Here is a 20433-nt window from a genome sequence, read left to right on the forward strand (position 1 = left end):
TAAGACGATGGACTGCTAATCCATTGTGTTCTACACATGTGGGTTCGAATCCCATCCTCATCTGGGCTTTACTGTTTCCCAACTTTCTTGCTATCGGACTAATTTATTAAAATATCTGTTTGTTTATAAGATTTAGGGTTTGAAATTATTAAGTTTCTAACTAATGTTGTGTTTTCAAGATAAATCTCAGCTTTATTATTGATTTCTCCATGATGAAAAGGCTCCAGAAAAATATCATTTGGAGAATGCATCCATACCACATGCATACCATTACCTCTCATATGCAAAGCAAGCGGTCTACCATTTGAACTAATTCCCCATGTTGAAAATATGAGCCGCCACCTGATTCGTGACATAGACCTTCCTTAAGATAAGCATTAGTTCAAGCCTACCAGATTTGTTTGAAATTCTGTTTCCCTAATTTCTTAAAATACCACAACTCTTCTGTTTGAACATAAGGGTTAGGCCAGTCTATTCAAATGGCGGCTCGCTAAACCGTTCTATTTTATTTTTGTAACCCACACAATGGACATCATTTATGTAAAATACACAATGAGAATTATACTTTTGTAATGTTTATATCTTCAGTCTTACAAACCTAAATAAAGTAAGACGTATAAAGAAATAAAAGGAAAAAAAATAATTCTAAAGAAGGAACATCAATCATCAACAAAACTTAGCTTCTGTTTCTTCATGCTGTTAACTATCTGTTGACCTGCACATGCTGGAATTGAGTAGCGAGGGCAGAATAATGAATGTATTGTTAGTGCAGTGTAAAAGCTAATGTGTTTATTTTGTAAATAATTAAACGCAGTCTCAAAAGTATATAACCTGCGGTGGCACTTTTTGAAGAAACTTTAGATGTTCGGCCCCTGAAACCTTGGGCTCTCTTCATTTTGTCCGGGTTAGGGTTTTAATATAGCTAGGGTTGAGGTTGTTGCTAACCATTTCAAGCTAAGGTCCAGGTTTCATGTTAAAGTGTTAGGCTATTGTAGGTTTGGTGTTTCTTATTTAGGTTGCAAGGTAGCTCTCATGTTTATTAAAGCAATTTCAGACCTTGCTTTTTTTAAGAAGCAGACCAGATAACTGTTTTAATGACATTCAGACTTTACTTAAATCAATAACGGAGCACATCTCCTCATCCGTGGCTCACTAGTGCAACAACAACGCTGGAAATGTGTCCCGTGAAAAAATCGTCCGACCGGAACTCTCTAATAACTAAGGGCTCCATGGGTAAACCAAGTAAACCCACTACACCGGTAGTTTTTAGCGCTTCCATAGCGAGGCTAGTGACAGATATAAGTTATAACTTTACGCTACTTTATGTTAAAAATGGCAACAGCGGAGGATGAATGCCCCATAACAAGAAGTTAGTGAAAAAGAAGAAGCTTATCCACTACGGCGTCGGGACGGACTACAATGGCGGATGTGCGCACATTTTCAGGACTAATGCAGATCCCAAATACACATCAGCAGGTACCAGATGGTAAGAAAAGTTGGTTTTGCATAATATTGGGAAACAAAACACCAGATAATATGTGTGCTATTCGGTGCCATTTTGTGGTCCTTATACACACCATAATAATACTTGTGGGGACGGCGTGGCGAAGTTAGTAGAGTGGCTGTGCCAGCAATCGGAGGGTTGCTGGTTACTGGGGTTCAACCCCCACCTTCTACCATCCTAGTCATGTCCGTTGTGTCCTTGGGCAAGACACTTCACCCTTGCTGCTGATGGCTGCTGGTTAGCGCCTTGCTTGGCAGCTCCCGCCATCAGTGTGTGAATGTGAATGTGTGTGTGAATGGGTGAATGTGGAAATACTGTCAAAGCGCTTTGAGTACCTTGGAGGTAGAAAAGCGCTATACAAGTATAACCCATTTATTTGTATGTTGAAGCACAGTACGTCTGACTATGGTAGCCGTAATGCTCCGACAATCCAACAAACAATGTGGCTTCATAGCTTACCAAAGTCGTACTAAAACATTTTAACTTTTGCTGTTGTTTAGTGGCGTCTCTTGCAGTCTACATGCATCTCTTATGTGTGGTACGTGAGGTCACACTTATCATTACACCATGTACCGAATAAAACAGCTTTGAAGTCGCTAAGCACAACCAGAATTATTCCGTTCATTATGCACACTGTCAATTTTTGAGAAAATCTAAGGATTTTAAGTCCGCCTTATAGTCTGAAAAATACGTACATGTCCTTTAAAACTGACTTTGAAACAACGTTGCAAAAAAGTTGTATTTGTAAATTGAGACAACGTTGATGTCCAACGTTGGATCCCTGTTGTTGGTTGGGAAATTACCAAATATAAATGGTAAAATCAACTTCCCAACCTGACATTGAATAAACGTTGTCAAAAAGTATGTTTCAACATTGTATTTACGTTGTAGAATTGTGGTTGGGAAATGATCAAAATTCAATGGTCAAATCAACATTTATTTTGTTGTTTATTTGGTTTAGTTTTGTCCGTTTTTTACTCTCCATTGTTTTCATTTTGTTATAATGGCTGTTAAGGCTAAAGCACTTTATTGGATCAGGCTTGCTCTTTTTTTTTTTTTTTTTTGCATATTTGAAATAAAAATATATCAAATCAAAATCAAATCAAAAAACGTCAGAACCCAACATTGATTAAACGTCCACGAAAAAACATTTAGTTTCATTGTTATGTTTGAGTTGCTCAACGTCAGGACACAATTTTACATTTTTCATTTTCATGTCATGTGCCTGCTGGGTAAGTGGTTTAGAAAATGGATGGATGGATTGATTGGCAGCTGACTGTTCATTACATGTTAAACGTTCAACATTTAAAAGCATTTCAGGACAAAGGACATTGAAAAACAAAGCTTATAACAAGAATTAAAAAAAAACAAACATACACTATACTGCCAAAAGTATTTGGCCACCCATCCAAATGATGATAATCCGGTGTCCTAACAGATTGGCCCGACCACAGGTGTATAAAATCAAGCACTTAGGCATGGAGACTGTTTCTACAAACATTTGTGAAAGAATGGGCCGCTCTCAGTGATTTCCAGCGTGGAACTGTCATAGGATGCCACCTGTGCAACAAATCCAGTCGTGAAATTTCCTCGCTCCTAAATATTCCAAAGTCAACTGTCGGCTTTATCCTAAGAAAATGCAAGAGTTTGGGAACAACAGCAACTCAGTCACAAAATGGTAGGCCACGTAAACTGACAGAAAGGGGTCAGCGCACTTTCTGCACAGTCAGTTGCTACAGAGCTTCAAACTTCATGTGACCTTCCAATTAGCCCACGTACAGTAAGCAGAGAGCATCATGGAATGGGTTTCCATGGCCGAGCAGCTGCATCTAAGCCATACATCACTAAGTCCAATGCAGAGCGTTCTCTGAGTGATGAATCATGCTTTTCCATCTGGCAATCTGATGGACGAAGCTGGGGTTGGAAGTTGCCAGGAGAACGGTATATTTCAGACTGCATTGTGCCAAGTGTGACATTTGGTGGAGGAGGAATTATGGTGTGGGGTTATTTTTCAGGAGTTGGGCTTGGCCCCTTAGTTCCAGTAATAGTAACTTGGAATGCTCCAGGATACCAAAACATTTTGGACAATTCCATGCTCCCAACCTTGTGGGAACAGTTTGGAGCAGGCCCCTTCCTCTTCTAACATGACTGTGCTTTAGAGCACAAAGCAAGGTCTATAAAGACATGGATGACAGAGTCTGGTGTGGATGAACTTGACTGGCCTGCACAGAGTCCTGACCTGAACCCGATAGAACACCTTTTGGATGAATTAGAACGGAGTCTGAGAGCCAGGCCTTCTCCACCAACATCAGTGTGTGACCTCACCAATGCACTTTTGGAAGAATGGTGGAAAATTCCTATAAGCACACTCTGCAACCTTGTGGACAGCCTTCTCAGAAGAGTTGAAGCTGTAATAGCTGCAAAAAGGTGTACCGACATCATATTGAACCTTATGGGTTAGGAAAGGGATGGCACTTCAAGTTCATATGCGAGTCAAGGCAGGTGGCCTAATACTTTTGGCAATATAGTGCATTTTAAAAAGCTTTTATAAACTGTACCAGTAGTAGTACAGTAGAAGTGGAAGTAGTAATAGTAGCAGTAACTTGGTAAACAAGAACATGAAAACTTTGTGTGGTTTATTTATGTCTTCGACTAAAGCAGGGGTCGGCAACCCAAAATGTTGAAAGAGCCATATTGGACCAAAAATACAAAAACAAATCTGTCTGGAGCCGCAAAAAATTAAAAGCCATATTACATGTGTCATGAGATATACATTTAATTAAGAGGACTTAAAGGAAACTAAATGAGCTCAAATATAGCTACAAATGAGGCATAATGATGCAATATGTACATATCGCTAGCCTAAATAGCATGTTAGCATCGATTAGCTTGCAGTCATGCAGTGACCAAATATGTCTGATTAGCACTCCACGCAAGTCAATAACATCAACAAAACTCACCTTTGTGCATTCATGCACAACGTTAAAAGTGTGGTGGACAAAATGAGACAGAAAAAGAAGTGGCATAAAACACGTCCTAGAAAGTCGGAGAAAGTTATACATGGAAACAAACTATACGGTGAGTTCAAGGACCGCCAAAATTAGTAGGACAAAACGGTGCTCGCCAAATACTCGAATCAGTGAAGCATATTTAATATAAACAGTGTGATTTATAACAATTAGGGAGGTTTGTGTCATGTTTGTCCTCCTACAGAAACCATACTAAACAAAAAAATAGATTTTTTTCCCCCTCATCTTTTTCCATTCTTCATACATTTTTGAAAAATCTCCAGAGAGCCACTAGGGCGGCGCTAAAGAGCCGCATGCGGCTCTAGAGCCGCGGGTTGCCGACCCCCGGACTAAAGTAAGGATGTGTTTGTGGAAATGAGCAATAAAGCTATCTTGGTTCAAAAGTACAACACCTCCAAAGCTAATTACGCGCTGATCACATTAATTAGAGATGTAATCACCTAATTAAAGTGCTTTGTCTTGTTTGGTTGATCCGAGCAGATTTAAAAATGGCAGCAACTGAACTGAAGAGAACTGCGTACCGTTTGTTCGACAACATGCAAAAACAAGAAATGAGTTCACAGAGCGCACTAATTCCAATAACGCAGCTGCTGCGCTCGACTTTAACCATTTGACACGATGCATTTGGACGTCTCTAATTAATCCACAACGAGGGGAAAATTACAGAGTTGTACATAAGTCGTCTGTGGTTTTTTTTCCTCTATGAGAGGTAATTATGGCTGTATATTGTGTCGTGTGCAAGTTGGGATACAAATACACAACACACAGCTCTTGCTAAATAATGCAGAGGGAGCGCAGAAGATTAACCTTCTTCCGTCCCGGAGCCATGCATCACCGGGCAGCACGCGGATGCTTCGGCGCCACGCCTGTTTCATCATGCAGACGTGAAGAAAATCTACACACTGGCCGTCGGGAGAAAATATACAAGAAGAGACGCGGGGACGCAGCTCAGGTCGCTTTCGCGCCAGCGACGTTGGCACAGTGAGGATGGACTGCAGCACTGCTGGTCTCTGCTCTGGAAAATAATTAACAGCTGAAGATAGAGACCTCCATCTACTTAAGGGTTTAGCCACTTGAAGAAAAATCAAATGTATAAATCTTCCACTGTGCAGCAGGAGCTTATTCGCCAAATAAATCCTCAATGGCAAACAAAAGAAGGTAGCCATTTTTTCCCAAGCACTATATAAGGTGGTGGTTTCGCCCCATCCCTGTGAGAATCTTGCGTATAGGACTGAAGCATTAAGGTGTGGAACTAGCCAGGATTAGACCATGAGCATATGCGAGCAGATAATAATGTATCATCTCTTTGTCCTTCAGGCTTATCAGGTCGGTAGTGCATTGTTCACGCATTCTTCACCCACACTTTTTGGTGAGGGATGAGTCACAAACTAACCCAGACCCACTGTAGTAGTAAAAAAACATGTTTGGTTAATCTAAACACTAGGGATGTCCGATAATGGCTTTTTGCCGATATCCGATATTGTCCAACTCTTTAATTACCAATACCGATATCAACCGATATTGATATTAACCGATACTGATATCAACCGATACGATATATACAGTTGTGTAATTAACACATTATTATGCCTAATTTGGACAACCAGGTATGGTGAAGATAAGGTCATTTAAAAAAAAAATGAATACAATAAAATAAGATAAATACATTAAAAGCATTTTCTTGAATAAATAAGAAAGTAAAACAATATAAAAACAGTTACATAGAAACTAGTAATTAATGACAATTAGTAAAATTAACTGTTAAAGGTTAGTACTATTAGTGGACCAGCAGCACGCACAATCATGTGTGCTTACGGACTGTATCCCTTGCAGACTGTATTGATATATATTGATATATAATGTAGGAACCAGAATATTGATAACAGAAAGAAACAACCCTTTTGTGCGAATGAGTGTAAATGGGGGAGGGAGTTTTTTTGGGTTGGTGCACTATTTGTAAGTGTATCTTGTGTTTTTTATGTTGATAATAATAAAAAAATAATAAAAAACCGATACCGATATATAAAAAAAACTATACTGATAATTTCCGATATTACATTTTAAAGCATTTATCGGCCGATAATAACGGCAGGCCGATATTATCGGACATCTCTACTAAACACTAAACCTTAGACCAGGCCTAGGCAATTATTTGGACTCGGGTGCCACATTGAGAGAAAAATGTGTTGTTATGATTTGGCCACCCATCCAAATGATGAGAATCAGGTGTCCAAATCGCTTAGCCCGGTGTATAAAATCAAGCACTTAGGCATGGAGACTGTTTCCACAAACATTTATGAAAGAATGGGCCGCTCTCAGTGATTTCCAGCGTGGAACTGTCATAGGATGCCACCTGTGCAACAAATCCATTCGTGAAATGTCCTTGCTCCTAAATTTTCCAAGGTCAACTTTATTATAAGAAAAGTGAAGAGTTTGGGAACAACAGCAACTCAGCCACCAAGTGGTAGGCCACGTAAACTGACAGAGAGGGGTCACCAGATGCTGAAGCAAAGACATTCTACACGGTCAGTCGCTACAGAGCTCCAAACTTCATGTGACCTTCCAATTAGCCCACATACAGTACGCAGAGAGCTTCATGGAATGGGTTTCCATGGGCGAGCAGCTGCATCTAAGCCATACATCATCAAGTCCAATGCAAAGCGTCGGATGCAGTGGTGTAAACTAAGCACATTGCCACAGGACTCTAGAGCAGTGGAGACGCCTTCTCTGGAGTGATGAATCGCGCTTTTCCATCTGGCAATCTGATGGACGAGTCTGGGTTTGGACGTTGCCAGGAGAATGCTTTATTTCGGACTGCATTGTGCCGAGTGTGAAATTTGGTGGAGGAGGTATTATGGTGTGGGGTTGGTCTTTCAAGAGTTGGGCTTGGCCCCTTAGTTCCAGTGAAAGGAACTTTGAATGCTCCAGGATACCAAAACATCTTCGATAATTCCATGGAATGGCACTTCAAGTTCATATGTGAGTAAAGGCAGGTGGCCAAATACTTTTGGGAATATAGTGTATATATATATATATATATATATATATATATATATATATATATATATATATATATATATATATATATATATATATATATATATATATATATATATATAAAATATATATATATACGTTAGGTCAGGAAAAAACAAGGGGGCTATTTCATCCCTATACAAGCCTGTTTCGCAGGTATCTCTGCTCTTCAGGGGATTTGCAGAATCCCTACAAGCCTGCGAAACAGGCTTGTAGGGATGAAATAGCCCCTGTGTTTTTTCCTGACCTAACGTATATTCCGCTCTACCCCGGTATTGAGCACTGTATAACGGATAAACCACAGAAACCTCAACTATATATACAGAATATATATATATATATATATATATATATATATATATATATATATATATATATATATATATATATATATATATATATATATATATATATATATATGTATATATATATATGTATATACAGTATGTCAATCAATCAATGTTTATTTATATAGCCCTAAATCACAAGTGTCTCAAAGGGCTGCACAAGCCGCAACAACATCCTCGGTTCAGATCCCACATCAGGGCAAGGAAAAACTCAAGTCATTGGGACAATGCGCCCCCCCCCAATCCCCCCCCCCGTCCCCCCCCACCCACCCACCCCCCACCCCCCCACCCCCCCAGGGCGACCGGTGCAATGGACGTCGAGTGGATCGAGCATAATATTGTGAGAGTCCAGTCCATAGTGGATCTAACATAATGTGAGAGTCCAGTCCATAGTGGGGCCAGCAGGAGACCATCCCGAGCGGAGACAGGTCAGCAGCGCAGACGTCCCCAACTGATGCACAGGTCCACCCCGGGTCCTGACTTTGGACAGCCAGCGCTTCATCCGTGGCCACCGAACCTGTGCCCCCCCCCCCCCCCCCCCCCCTCTACGAGGGAGAGGGGGGCAGAGCAGAAAAGAAACGGCAGATCAACTGGTCTAAAAGGGGGGGTCTATTTAAAGGCTAGAGTATACAAATGAGTTTTAAGATGGGACTTAAATGCTTCTACTGAGGTAGCACCTCTAACTGTTACCGGGAGGGCATTCCATAGTACTGGAGCCCGAATAGAAAACGCTCTATAGCCCGCAGACTTCTTTTGGGCTCTGGGAATCACTAATAAGCCGGAGTTCTTTGAACGCAGATTTCTTGCCGGAACATATGGTACAATACAATCAGCAAGATAGGATGGAGCTAGACCGTGTAGTACTTTATACGTAAGTAGTAAAACCTTAAAGTCGCATCTTAAGTGCACAAGAACCCAGTGCAGGTGAGCCAGTATAGGCACAATATGATCAAACTTTCTTGTTCTTGTCAAAAGTCTCTCCCCCTCCACCCCCTTCTACTTGACCCACCCACTTGGCTCTAGCATCTAGTGCCATGGTGAAGTATTGAAAATATGCCTCTATGCATTCCTGCATTCGCTACGTCATCAATTCTCGCTGTTTGCTGGCACTGACGTAAGGCAGGTGCAACTAGGGATGATGTTTGATAAGAAATTATCGAGTTCGAGCCTATTATCGAATCCTCTTATCGAACCGATTCCTTATCGATTCTCTTATCGAGTCCAGATAGGTTGTTGTATATGGAAAAAAACACACAATATTTGGTTTAACAAAATCTCACTTTTATTATATAAGAATAAAATAAAATCTAATAAATAAATAAATATTGACTGTTACCCCCCTAAAAAAAATAAAAAAAATAAATATATATATATATTGATTGTTGTTACCCAAAGTATATTAAATGGGATTTTTCAGAAAAACAAATATATACAGTAACACACAAACAACCTGTCTCTGTGATCACTATATGTGTATAAATAATACTATAGTGTTAAATAAAATCAGTCCCTTGGGCACAAAACTGAAAATAATACAGCTCTCCAAAAAGTGCACTTCTGCTGCTATTTGACATAACTGTTTGTTATGATGCTTTGACATTTTTGCACTTTATTTCTTTATTGAAAGAAAATTCTATGAAGAGAAAAGTTGTTTGCAAATGTGGTTACAATGCTAAAAAATGAAAAGTTAAAGCTAAAAAAAGAAATACACTTTATTGAGTTAAAATCTTTCTTTATAGGGGGAAAGATGTGATGTTATGAGCTAGGGAATATAACGACTACACTACCCAGCATGCAACGGGAGTGACGAGCATGCGCGGTAGCCCCGAAAAGTGTTGTTGCATGTCGTCACCCGTGAAAGTAAACGTCAAGAACTCAGCCAACACGCCTCGTCTGCATTATTTATAATTAGACAGACAACACATATACAGTGTGATTTTGTTTTGTTTACAAGGAAAGAAAAACAAAAGTTGAAAAAGGGAGATGTCATATATGTTGTATATATATATATGTATGTGCTGCGGTTGCTTTAAGAACGTTGTGACAGCTGCCGTAAAGGAGGTGCGTTGCTAGCCTGGTTGCTATGTTTCCGGTTGGTCGTAAAAGTGTTCGTCATGTGTTTGTACCCTGCTCAAATCTCTCAGTAAAGTTATTCATTGGATTATACCTTTTGTTTTGAACTTTATTATTCCATTGTTTTTCCTGCTTTCCCTATCTGCGCCTAATGACTGAGCTACGTGACGTAAATTCTTGTGATGTCTCAAGGGGCATTTCTGGTCGGGATGGGATTCGTTCCGAGGGATTCGAATAAAGAACCAACTCTTTTTCTTTACTATAGTGGTCTCGATAACGGGTACCGGTTCTCAAAAAGGGATTCGAGTCCGAGGACTCGGTTCTTTTCTTATTGAACAACCGGGAAAACCGGTTTCGAGTATCATCCCTAGGTGCAACACATGTTTACTTTCAAGAACAGTTTCCCTTGTGGATCATTAAAGTTTGTCTAAGTCTAAGTCTAAGACTCATTTCCCAATACTTAGGTCACTTTTTCAAAACTCTTCACACAGTTCTCCAAACCAACTTTCAGTTCGTCACATCAGTTCATTTCACTTTCAAAAGGCACTAAAACTACCAAATCACTTCATGCATGTCTCAAATCAACTCATTCTTCCAGAACACTAACAAAGGTTGACAGACAACGAACACACTTTTTTCACCCACAAAACAATGATCTAAAAAAACACTAACAACAGGTAGCATTTTACAATGTTTTCTTGTGTAAAACAAGGACATCGCTGTTTATAATTCACAGCAAAATATAACAACTGCCCGATGGTGCTCGTCCTCAGTCCAATGGACAGCGGCGGTGACGTTTCCTCCTGCAGGCAGCGCTGACTACACCTCCCCCCACAATATGTTACTGGAATGAATCAAACACGATGCAGAATGCTTCAATATTTTTTATGTCTTTTATTATTTTTTTTTTTTTTGCACTGAGTAATTCCAAAATACAATAATCCGTATACACACCATCCACTGTTACAGATACAATACAGTTGTTTCCAATTGCTTACACCAGGGGTGTCCAAAGTGCGGCCCGCAGGTCATTATTTAACAGCCCCACAGCACATTTAAAAAATACGATTAAAAAAAAATAAAAAACCCTAAAAGTGGTATTTAAAGAGCAAACAGGTGAAATGTAACAAGAAAATGTAGCAATGTTTACTCTAATCACACAAAGCTGCCATGTAGGCTGTTTCTTTCTTTAAAAAATAATAATGAATCAAAATCAATGTCATTATGAATTATTGACCTATTCAAGGCTCCAATTACGTCACATTAAATATTTTGAGATATTTTTTGGGGAAAATGTTGCATATTTTGTGTTTGCCATGTAAAAAAACGAGCTGATTTTTTTTTTTAAAGAAGGGCCTAAAACGAACAAACAAAAAACATAAACAGCAATAAAACTTATAATTGATAGATAGATCTGAAGTTGATCTCGAGATTATTGTGTTAAAAGTAAACAGTAAAAAAAAAAAATATATATATATATAATTCATTTTTTAACAATTTAATGAGTAGGACCCTTTTGGATCCCCCACAATTTTAGTGTGATTAGTTTTTAAGTGTCATTGCTCAAAAAATAATAATGAATTAAAATCAATGGTGTTATGATTTATTGAACTTTTTAAGGCACCAATTATTATATAATCTTAAATATCCCACTTAAAAATTTTATTGGGTGAAAATATTGCATATTTTGTGTTTTTTTCATTAAAAAAAGGGTTTTCTTTGACAAAAAGAGCATACAATTTAAATCTTTAAAAAATGTTATATTGACAGATAGACCTAATGTTGATCTAGAGATTTAAAAACTTGAATAATAACACAAATAATAATACTGAATAATGACACATTTTTTAAATATTTTTTGGACCAAAACCCTTTGGGGTCCCCGGGATCAAGCCTGAGTGGAAGCCTAAATGTGAATTTTTTATACATATGTTGTATTGGTTTTTAAAATAAAAAATATCAAAATGGCCCCTGCTAGCTTTGATTTTTCAATGTGCGGCTCTCAGTGGAAAAAGTTTGGACACCCCTGATCTAGAGATTTAACAACTTGAATAATAACACAAATAATAATACTGAATAATGACACATTTTTTATATTTTCTGGACCAAAACCCTTTGGGGTCCCCGGGATCAAGCCTGAGTGGAAGCCTAAATGTATATGTTTTATACATAAGTATATTGTATTGGTTTTTAAAATAAAAAAATATCAAAATGGCCCCTGCTAGCTTTGATTTTTCAATGTGCGGCCCTCAGAGGAAAAAGTTTGGACACTCCTGGCTTACACGCTAAATTTTAAATTTTCACACAGTTAACAAAGTCTACACACAGTATGAAAAACCACTGTGCAGATTTGCCTAATATTAGGTATAGACTCTGCTTCACAGTTTTTACGAAATATTACACACAATGCTTTACACACACCTTCCCATCTTGCACACATATAAGAATTGTGACACACACTTTTTCACATCTTGCTCACAGATAACGATTGCGATTTTCACACTTTACACACAAACTAGGATTGTGATACATACATCTTTATCTCCAGATTATTTTTTTTTCAAACCTTGCTGTTGCCTAAATCTGCACATGTAGGCTATACTATACTCTATGCTGTAATTTGTGTTTATCTCCAGATTTTCTTTCAAACCTTTTTATTTGTCTCAGATTTTAATTTGTACTGCATGTCATTGTTGACTACTGTGATATGTTACTTTACCTGAATGTGGTCAAAATAAATATTTGCAGTTTGCAGGATCCTTATTGAGCAGTTCTTGAAAAGATTACAGGATATGTTTACTTTCTCCTTAGGTCCTTACGTATAGGCCCACTTCAAAGTAAACAATGACGATTGCTATGGATTTACCAATATAGTTTGTCAAGTTACAGTAATCATTCATCACATATGCTAAAAAGGTCAGGCAAAATGCCCCAAACATGTGATTTCTTATAGTAAAATAGTTTTTTATGTATCACTGTTCTGGGTAATTCCCTCCAGTGTGAGTGAGATGAAAATAAAACTGCATTTTTAAAAATGCTTGCTTTATTTTGATGAATGGTCATATCTTTTGACCAAAGTGTGTCATTTTGCCAATAATTAAGGAATTAAGAAAATTGAATGTGGTGTTTTGGAAAAGTGTGTATATCTTTTGAAAAAAAGACTCACAGTTAGTAAAATTGTGTGTAAGCAAATGGAAAAAACTGTAGTAATGCTAATCTACTCAGTCACAGGTTGTCATCCACATCACATATTATGTCATCGAGGGCAATACACCTAGGTTATAATCTTCTGATCCATCCCTGGCAATCTTCTACTGATATGTCCAGGCATCCGGCATTCATTGCGTCCAGCAGGGACATTTGATCATGTGGATGGTGGAATTGTCCAATTGTTTTTATAGCATCTAATTTACGATTTGAAATATATTTCATTAAAATATTACTGTAGAATTGGAGCAAATTGCTGTCTTATTCAAGTTTGTACTATGTTATTGTTTTGAACTTAAGTTTAACAGTTTTGAAAACATTTGGCCTGTAAGTACACAGAGTTTTGGCGGGTGTTGTGTCGAAGTGAGAAAATAATTGATGTAATTTGAAAGATGTAGTAATTTAATGCATTTTGTGCCAACGCAATGATAATTGATCCTCAGTTTAGCCCATTTATACTTCTGTTGTGCTCACTGTGTGAAGAGTTTTGAAAATGTGACCTAAGTATTGGGAAATGTGTCCTAGCGACAGTAAAAACTGTAAGAAGAAGAGCGTTAAGAAGACAACGTTTTGGGCAAATCTCAGGACATTCAATTGATTGCAACTGGACTGTTTGGTTTGTCTTAGAAAACGTACCGCATCTCATCCAAGTAGGCTTCATCAGTTCATGGCTACGGACTTAGATTGGTCAGATCTAGTCTTAGACTTAGATTGGTCAGATCTAGTCTAGCGGCTGGTGTCAATACCTCAGTAGGCTTCATTAGTTCATGCTCATTGACTTAGATTGGTCAGATCTAGTCTTAGACTTCAATTGGTCAGATCTGACTGCTGAAGATAGGGATCTTTATGCCGAGTAGGCTTCATCAATTCATGCTCATTGACTTAAATTGGTCAGATCTAGTTTTGGACTTAGATTGGTCAGATCTGACGGCTAAAGATAGGGATAGTCTAAGACAGTGGTTCTTAACCTGGGTTCGATCGAACACTAGGGGTTCGGTGAGTCGGGCTCAGGGGTTCGGCGGAGGTCAAGACACACCCGAATCATCGTGTAAATAAAAACTTGTCCCTATCGGCGTATTACGGATACGGCAACAGCAGAAGTCGGACTGATTTGCAGGTGTGTAATTTGTTGTGAGTTTATGCACTGTGTTGGTTTTGTTCTTTGAACAAGGTGATGTTCATGCACGGTTCAATTTGTGCACCAGTAATAAAACATGGTAACACTTTAGTATGGGGAACATATTCAACATTAATTAGTTGCTTATTTACATGCAAATTAGTAACATATTGGCTCTTAACTAGTCATTATTAAGTACTTATTAATGCCTTATTTGGCAAGGCCTTATTATGACCTTAACCCTCTAACCCTGGCCCTAACCTTAACCAAATAACTCTAAATTAAGTCTTTGTTACGTAGAAAATGTTCCCCTAGTGTCCAAAACACTCTAAATTAAGTCTTTGTTACTTAGAATATGTTCCCCATACTAAAGTGTTACCAAAAACATATAACTTTGTCTTGAATTTGAAAAAAAACAACTTTTTTTTTTCACTAAAGAAGGGTTCGGTGAATGCACATATGGTGGGGTTCGGTACCTCCAACAAGGTTAAGAACCACTGGTCTAAGACTAGGTCTGAACAATCTAAGTCTATAAGCATGAACTGATGAAGCCTACTCGGATGAGACAAACCAAACAGTCTAGTCAATTGAATGCCCTGAGATTACAATGATCTGGATGAATGAGTACATCCATAGACACGTTTTGGGAAAAATATGCAAGTGCTGGTGCATTAGCCCGACAGATCATTTGAATGCCTCATGATCGACGTGAACGAGCAAATCCAAGGAGAGAGGGCGAAAACAAGTGGGGAGGAAGGGTATTCGAATTGAGCCAAAACCTACCCTAACTCAAACCATTGCCCTGTACCGAACCCTACCCCAATCCCACCCCTTCTCTACACAAACCAATCCAGAACAATAGTGTGGAACTTTTTAAAGTGCTCCAGTGAGACAGAAACAATCCTTGGCAACAATAAGTGTATGTTCCCAGAATCTCTTAGTTTACCAATCAATTTCGCACTGAAATGAACTTTTTTTTATTCAAACGGGGATAGCAGATCCATTCTATGTGTCATACTCATTGGCGTTGTTAGGCCTATTTTAGGGGGGCTCAAGCCCCCCCTTAAAAGCTAGTCACGCCCCTGGTCATACTTGATCATTTCGCAATATTGCCATATTTTTGCTGAAAGGATTTAGTAGAGAACATCGACGATAAAGTTCGCAACTTTTGGTCGCTGATAAAAAAAGCCTTGCCTGTACCGGAAATAGCGTGACGTCACAGGTTGAAAGGCTCCTCACATTTCCCCATTGTTTACACCTGCAGCGAGAGCGATTCGGACCGAGAAAGCGACGATTACCCCATTAATTTGAGCGAGGATGAAAGATTCGTGGATGAGGAACATGAGAGTGAAGGACTAGAGTGCAGTGCAGGACGTATCTTTTTTCGCTCTGACCGTAACTTAGGTACAAGGGTTCATTGGATTCCACACTTTCTCCTTTTTCTATTGTGGATCACAGATTTGTATTTTAAACCACCTCGGATACTATATCCTCTTGAAAATGAGAGTCTGGAACACGAAATGGACATTCACAGTGACTTTTATCTCCACGGCAATACATCGGCGAAGCTCTTTAGCTACGAAGCTAACGTGATAACATCATGCTTAAATGCAGATAGAAACAAAAGAAATAAACCCCTGACTGGAAGGATAGACAGAAAATCCACAATACTATTAAACCATGGACATGTAAATACACGGTTAATGCTTTCCAGGCTGGCGAAGCTTAACAATGCTGTTGCTAACGATGCCATTGAAGGTAACTTAGCAACGGGACCTCACAGAGCTATGCTAAAAACATTAGCTATCCACCTATGCCAGTCCTCATCTGCTCATCAACACCCGTGCTCACCTGCGTTCAAGCGATCGACGGAGCGACGAAGGACTTCACCCGATCATAGATGTGGTCGGCGGCCCGGAGACGGAGGAAGTCAAGGTGAGGTTGGCGGATAGCGCGTCTGCTATCCATCTCAAAGTCCTCCTGGTTGTGTTGCTGTAGTCCGCCGCTAATGCACTGATCCCACCTACAACTTTCTTCTTTGCAGTCTTCATTGTTCATTAAACAAATTGCAAAAGATTCACCAACACAGATGTCCGGAATACTGTGGAATTTTGAGATGAAAACAGAGCTATTTGTATTGGATTCAATGTATCCGCATACTTCCGTTTCAAGGATTGACGTCTCGCACATACGTCATCATACATAGACGTTTTCAACCGGAAGTTTTGTGGGAAATTTAAAATTGCACCTTATAAGTTAACCCGGCCGTATTGGCATGTGTTGCAATGTTAAGATTCCATCATTGATATATAAACTATCAGACTGCGTGGTCGGTAGTAGTGGGTTTCAGTAGGCCTTTAAATCCATGCAATTCATCCCTGGGTTCTGTGAAATCAGCGGTCGGAAATGAGTCCATCAGAGTATCTAGCCTGTAGATACAAAGTGCATAGAGTGGCAACACCACGTCCAAACAGCTGGGCCCACCTCCTAAGGTTGGGTTGAGAGCGAAAACACAAGCATTCCTTCCCTCCTTGACCGCCTCTTGCACTTTGCACAGGAGGCCTCATGGTGATCTTTCACATGTTCAGGAGCCTCTGGTGCAAAGCTCCACCCTGGAACATCTGCCACTCAACAATCCTCCAACGCGAGGAGGTTCTCTTCAACTCGCAAAGGCTGCAAAAGCAACAAAAGATGCTTCAGGACTTCGTGCTTAAGTACCTCGCCAATGGCCTGAAAACCTAAAACTCTGCCACTCCAACAGCGGTATGCTTGAACGCTTTGGCGTTGAGGGTAAAAATGTGTGTGGCGAAGTGAATGGCGTTTGCAAATTGGGCCCTGACAAAACATTTCAAGGCAATCAGATGGACGGAAAAGGGTGTCGGGTTTGCAGCACTTAAACTTGTTTTTGTCCATAAGTTTGATGGATGGATAACAGTGTTCGCTGCATTTTTATCTGCCTCACAACTCCACGAAGCTCGGCGGCAATGTTTTTATTGTGTTTCGTATTAACCCAGGAAGGTGTTTTACAGTTCTTTGGGATCGGGCCCGCTCTTTTCTCGTCAAGACGTTTGACAAATGGAGGCGCCGCGAAATGGTCTCGTCAATGCGCCTCGGGCGATGCTTTTAAAATGTGAAGGGGAGAGGTGTGTGCGTGTGTTACTCTTCATCCTGATTGATCTGAGGCGCCTCAGCCGCTACTAATTTCTGTGAAATTCTGCGGGGATGAGATGACATCCAGCTCCACACCTCGAAGCGCGGTTGCAACAGTGAACACAGCAAATGTTCACACATAATCTCGTCACTAAAATGATATCATATTGATTCATTTTCTACTTTTCGTCAATACGCCAAAAATGACAACAACAAAGAGTGACACATTGCTTCCTTGTGACCAAAGTTAAAAAGTTAAAAGTTAAAGGCCTACTATTTCTTAGCGTGTCTTTATTTTAGCCGGCACTTCCATACAACGACACAACAGCCGGGTTCCCATCATGCATTGCTTACAACTACGGCAAGTTGCGATGTCCAAAAACATAACAGAAACCCACTACTACCGACCACGCAGTCTGATAGTTTATATATCAATGATGAAATCTTAACATTGCAACACATGCCAATACGGCCGGGTTAACTTATAAAGTGCAATTTTAAATTTACCGCTAAACTTCCGGTTGAAAACGTCTATGTATGATGACGTATGCGCGTGACGTCAATCGTTGAAACGGAAGTATTGGTACACCATTGAAACCAATACAAAAAGCTCTGTTTTCATCTCAAAATTCCACAGTATTCTGGACATCTGTGTTGGTGAATCTTTTGCAATTTGTTTAATGAACAATGAAGACTGCAAAGAAGAAAGTTGTAGGTGGGATCGGTGTATTAGCGGCTGGCTGTAGCAACACAACCAGGAGGACTTTGACTTGGATAGCAGACGCGCTATCCGATGCTAGCCGCCGACCGCATGGATAATCGGGTGAAGTCCTTCATCCTTCCGTCGATCGCTGGAACGCAGGTGAGCACGGGTGTTGATGAGCAGATGAGGGCTAGCTGGCGTAGGTGGAGCGCTAATGTTTTATTATAGCTCAGTGAGGTCCTGTTGCTAAGTTAGCTTCAATGGCGTCGTTAGCAACAGCATTGTTAAGCTTCGCCAAGCTGGAAAGCATTAATCGTGTATTTACATGTCCATGGTTTAATAGTATTGTTGATTTTCTGTCTATCCTTCCAGTCAGGGGTTTATTTCTTCTGTTTCTATCTGCATTTAAGCACGATGCTATCACGTTAGCTCCGTAGCTAAAGAGCTTCGCCGATGTATTGTCGTGGGGATAAAAGTCACTGTGAATGTCCATTTCGCGTTCTCTACTCTCATTTTCAAGAGGATATAGTATCCGAGGTGGTTTAAAATACAAATCCGTGATCCACAATAGAAAAAGGAGAAAGTGTGGAATTCAATGAGCCAGCTTGTACCTAAGCTACGGTCAGTGCGAAAAAAGATGCGTCCTGCACTGCACTCTAGTCCTTCACTCTCACGTTCCTCATCCACGAATCTTTCATCCTGGCTCAAATTAATGGGGTAATCGTCGCTTTCTCGGTCCGAATCGCTCTAGCTGCTGGTGTAAACAATGGGGAAATGTGAGGAGCCTTTCAACTTGTGACGTCACGCTACTTCCGGTACTGGCAAGGCTTTTTTTTTTTTATCAGCGACCAAAAGTTGCGAACTTTATCGTCGATGTTCTCTACTAAATCCTTTCAGCAAAAATATGGCAATATCGCGAAATGATCAAGTATGACACGTAGAATGGATCTGCTATCCCCGTTTAAATAAAAAAAAAATCATTTCAGTAAGCCTTTAAAGTACCACTGATAGTCAGACACACACACTAGGTGTGGTGAAATTACCCTCTGCATTTGACCCATCCAATTGTTCTACCACCTGGGAGGTGAGGGGAGTAGTGAGCAGCAGCGGTGGCCGCGCTCTGTAATCATTTTGGTGATTCAACCCCCATTTCCAACCCTTGATGCTGAGTACCAAAGAGGGAGGTAATGGGTCACTCTAAACTAAGGTACTGAAAATGCACATTTTTGAGACCATAGTGATTTTAAAATAAACTAATGCTTTTATTTAAACTGTTATGTTGCGATTCCAGTTTTAACTACTGGCATTCAATCTTTGTATTTTTGCAGCACATTTGTTCGATTTTTTTATGTCTATTTTATTCCGAATGGTTTGAAAATAATAATAAACCAAGTCATGATGTGATGAGGTGGCCGAGAGGTTAAGGCGATGGACTGCTAATCCATTGTGTTCTGCACGCGTGGGTTCGAATCCCATCCTCATCGGGCTTTAATGTTTTCTATCTTTCTAGCTATTGGACAAATGTATTTACTTCTCTGTTTGTTCATAACATTTAGGGTTTGCAATTGTTAAGTTTCTAACTAAGGTTGCATTTTCAAGATAAATCTCGGCTTTGTTATTGATTTTTCCATGATGAAAAGGCTCCATCCATACCACATGCATACCATTACATCTCACATGCAAAGCAAGCGGTCTACCATTTGAGCTTATTCCCCATGTGGGAATCATGAGCCGCCACCTGATTTGTGACATAAACCTTCCTTAAGATAAGCATTATTCTAAGCCTACCGAATTTCTTTGAAATTCCATTTCCTAAATTTCTTAAAATACCACAACTATTTGTCAACTCTTCTTTTTGAACATAAGGGTTAGGGCAGGCTATTAAACTAGCGGCTCGCCAAAGCTTTTCAATTGGCACATTTAAAAAAAAAATATTTTAGTCTATTTCTTTCCAGACATGCGTACCACGTTAAATTAGGGCAGAGACTCATGTTGAAAGGTATACACCTCAACCACAAAGAAACCTAAAGAAGCAGAGTGAAGTATATTATATTTATATAGCGCTTTACATAGTGAAACCCGTTGTCTACATCTTTAAAGGGGAACTGCACTTTTTGGGCGATTACAGTCATTATGAAAGACATGATGACGAATGTATATATTTTTTAAATTCATTCTAGCCCGTAAATAAACATAGATAAGAGTCCGCTTACAGCGGAGCCAATGGTAGGTCCTCTATTCCGCCCATAACCCATCCAAAAAGCGCC

General features: G+C 39.6%; 1 non-coding gene across 1 annotated transcript; it reads left to right on the forward strand.

Annotated features, from left to right (window-relative positions):
• The first annotated feature begins 19568 nt into the window (after window positions 1–19568).
• Window positions 19569–19650, forward strand: trnas-gcu (transfer RNA serine (anticodon GCU)). The gene has a single exon. It is a non-coding gene; the product is annotated as a tRNA-Ser (tRNA).
• Window positions 19651–20433: the final 783 nt, after the last annotated feature.

This window comes from Entelurus aequoreus, linkage group LG03 (assembly GCF_033978785.1).
Source record: "Entelurus aequoreus isolate RoL-2023_Sb linkage group LG03, RoL_Eaeq_v1.1, whole genome shotgun sequence".
Classification (NCBI taxonomy): Eukaryota; Metazoa; Chordata; class Actinopteri; order Syngnathiformes; family Syngnathidae; genus Entelurus; species Entelurus aequoreus.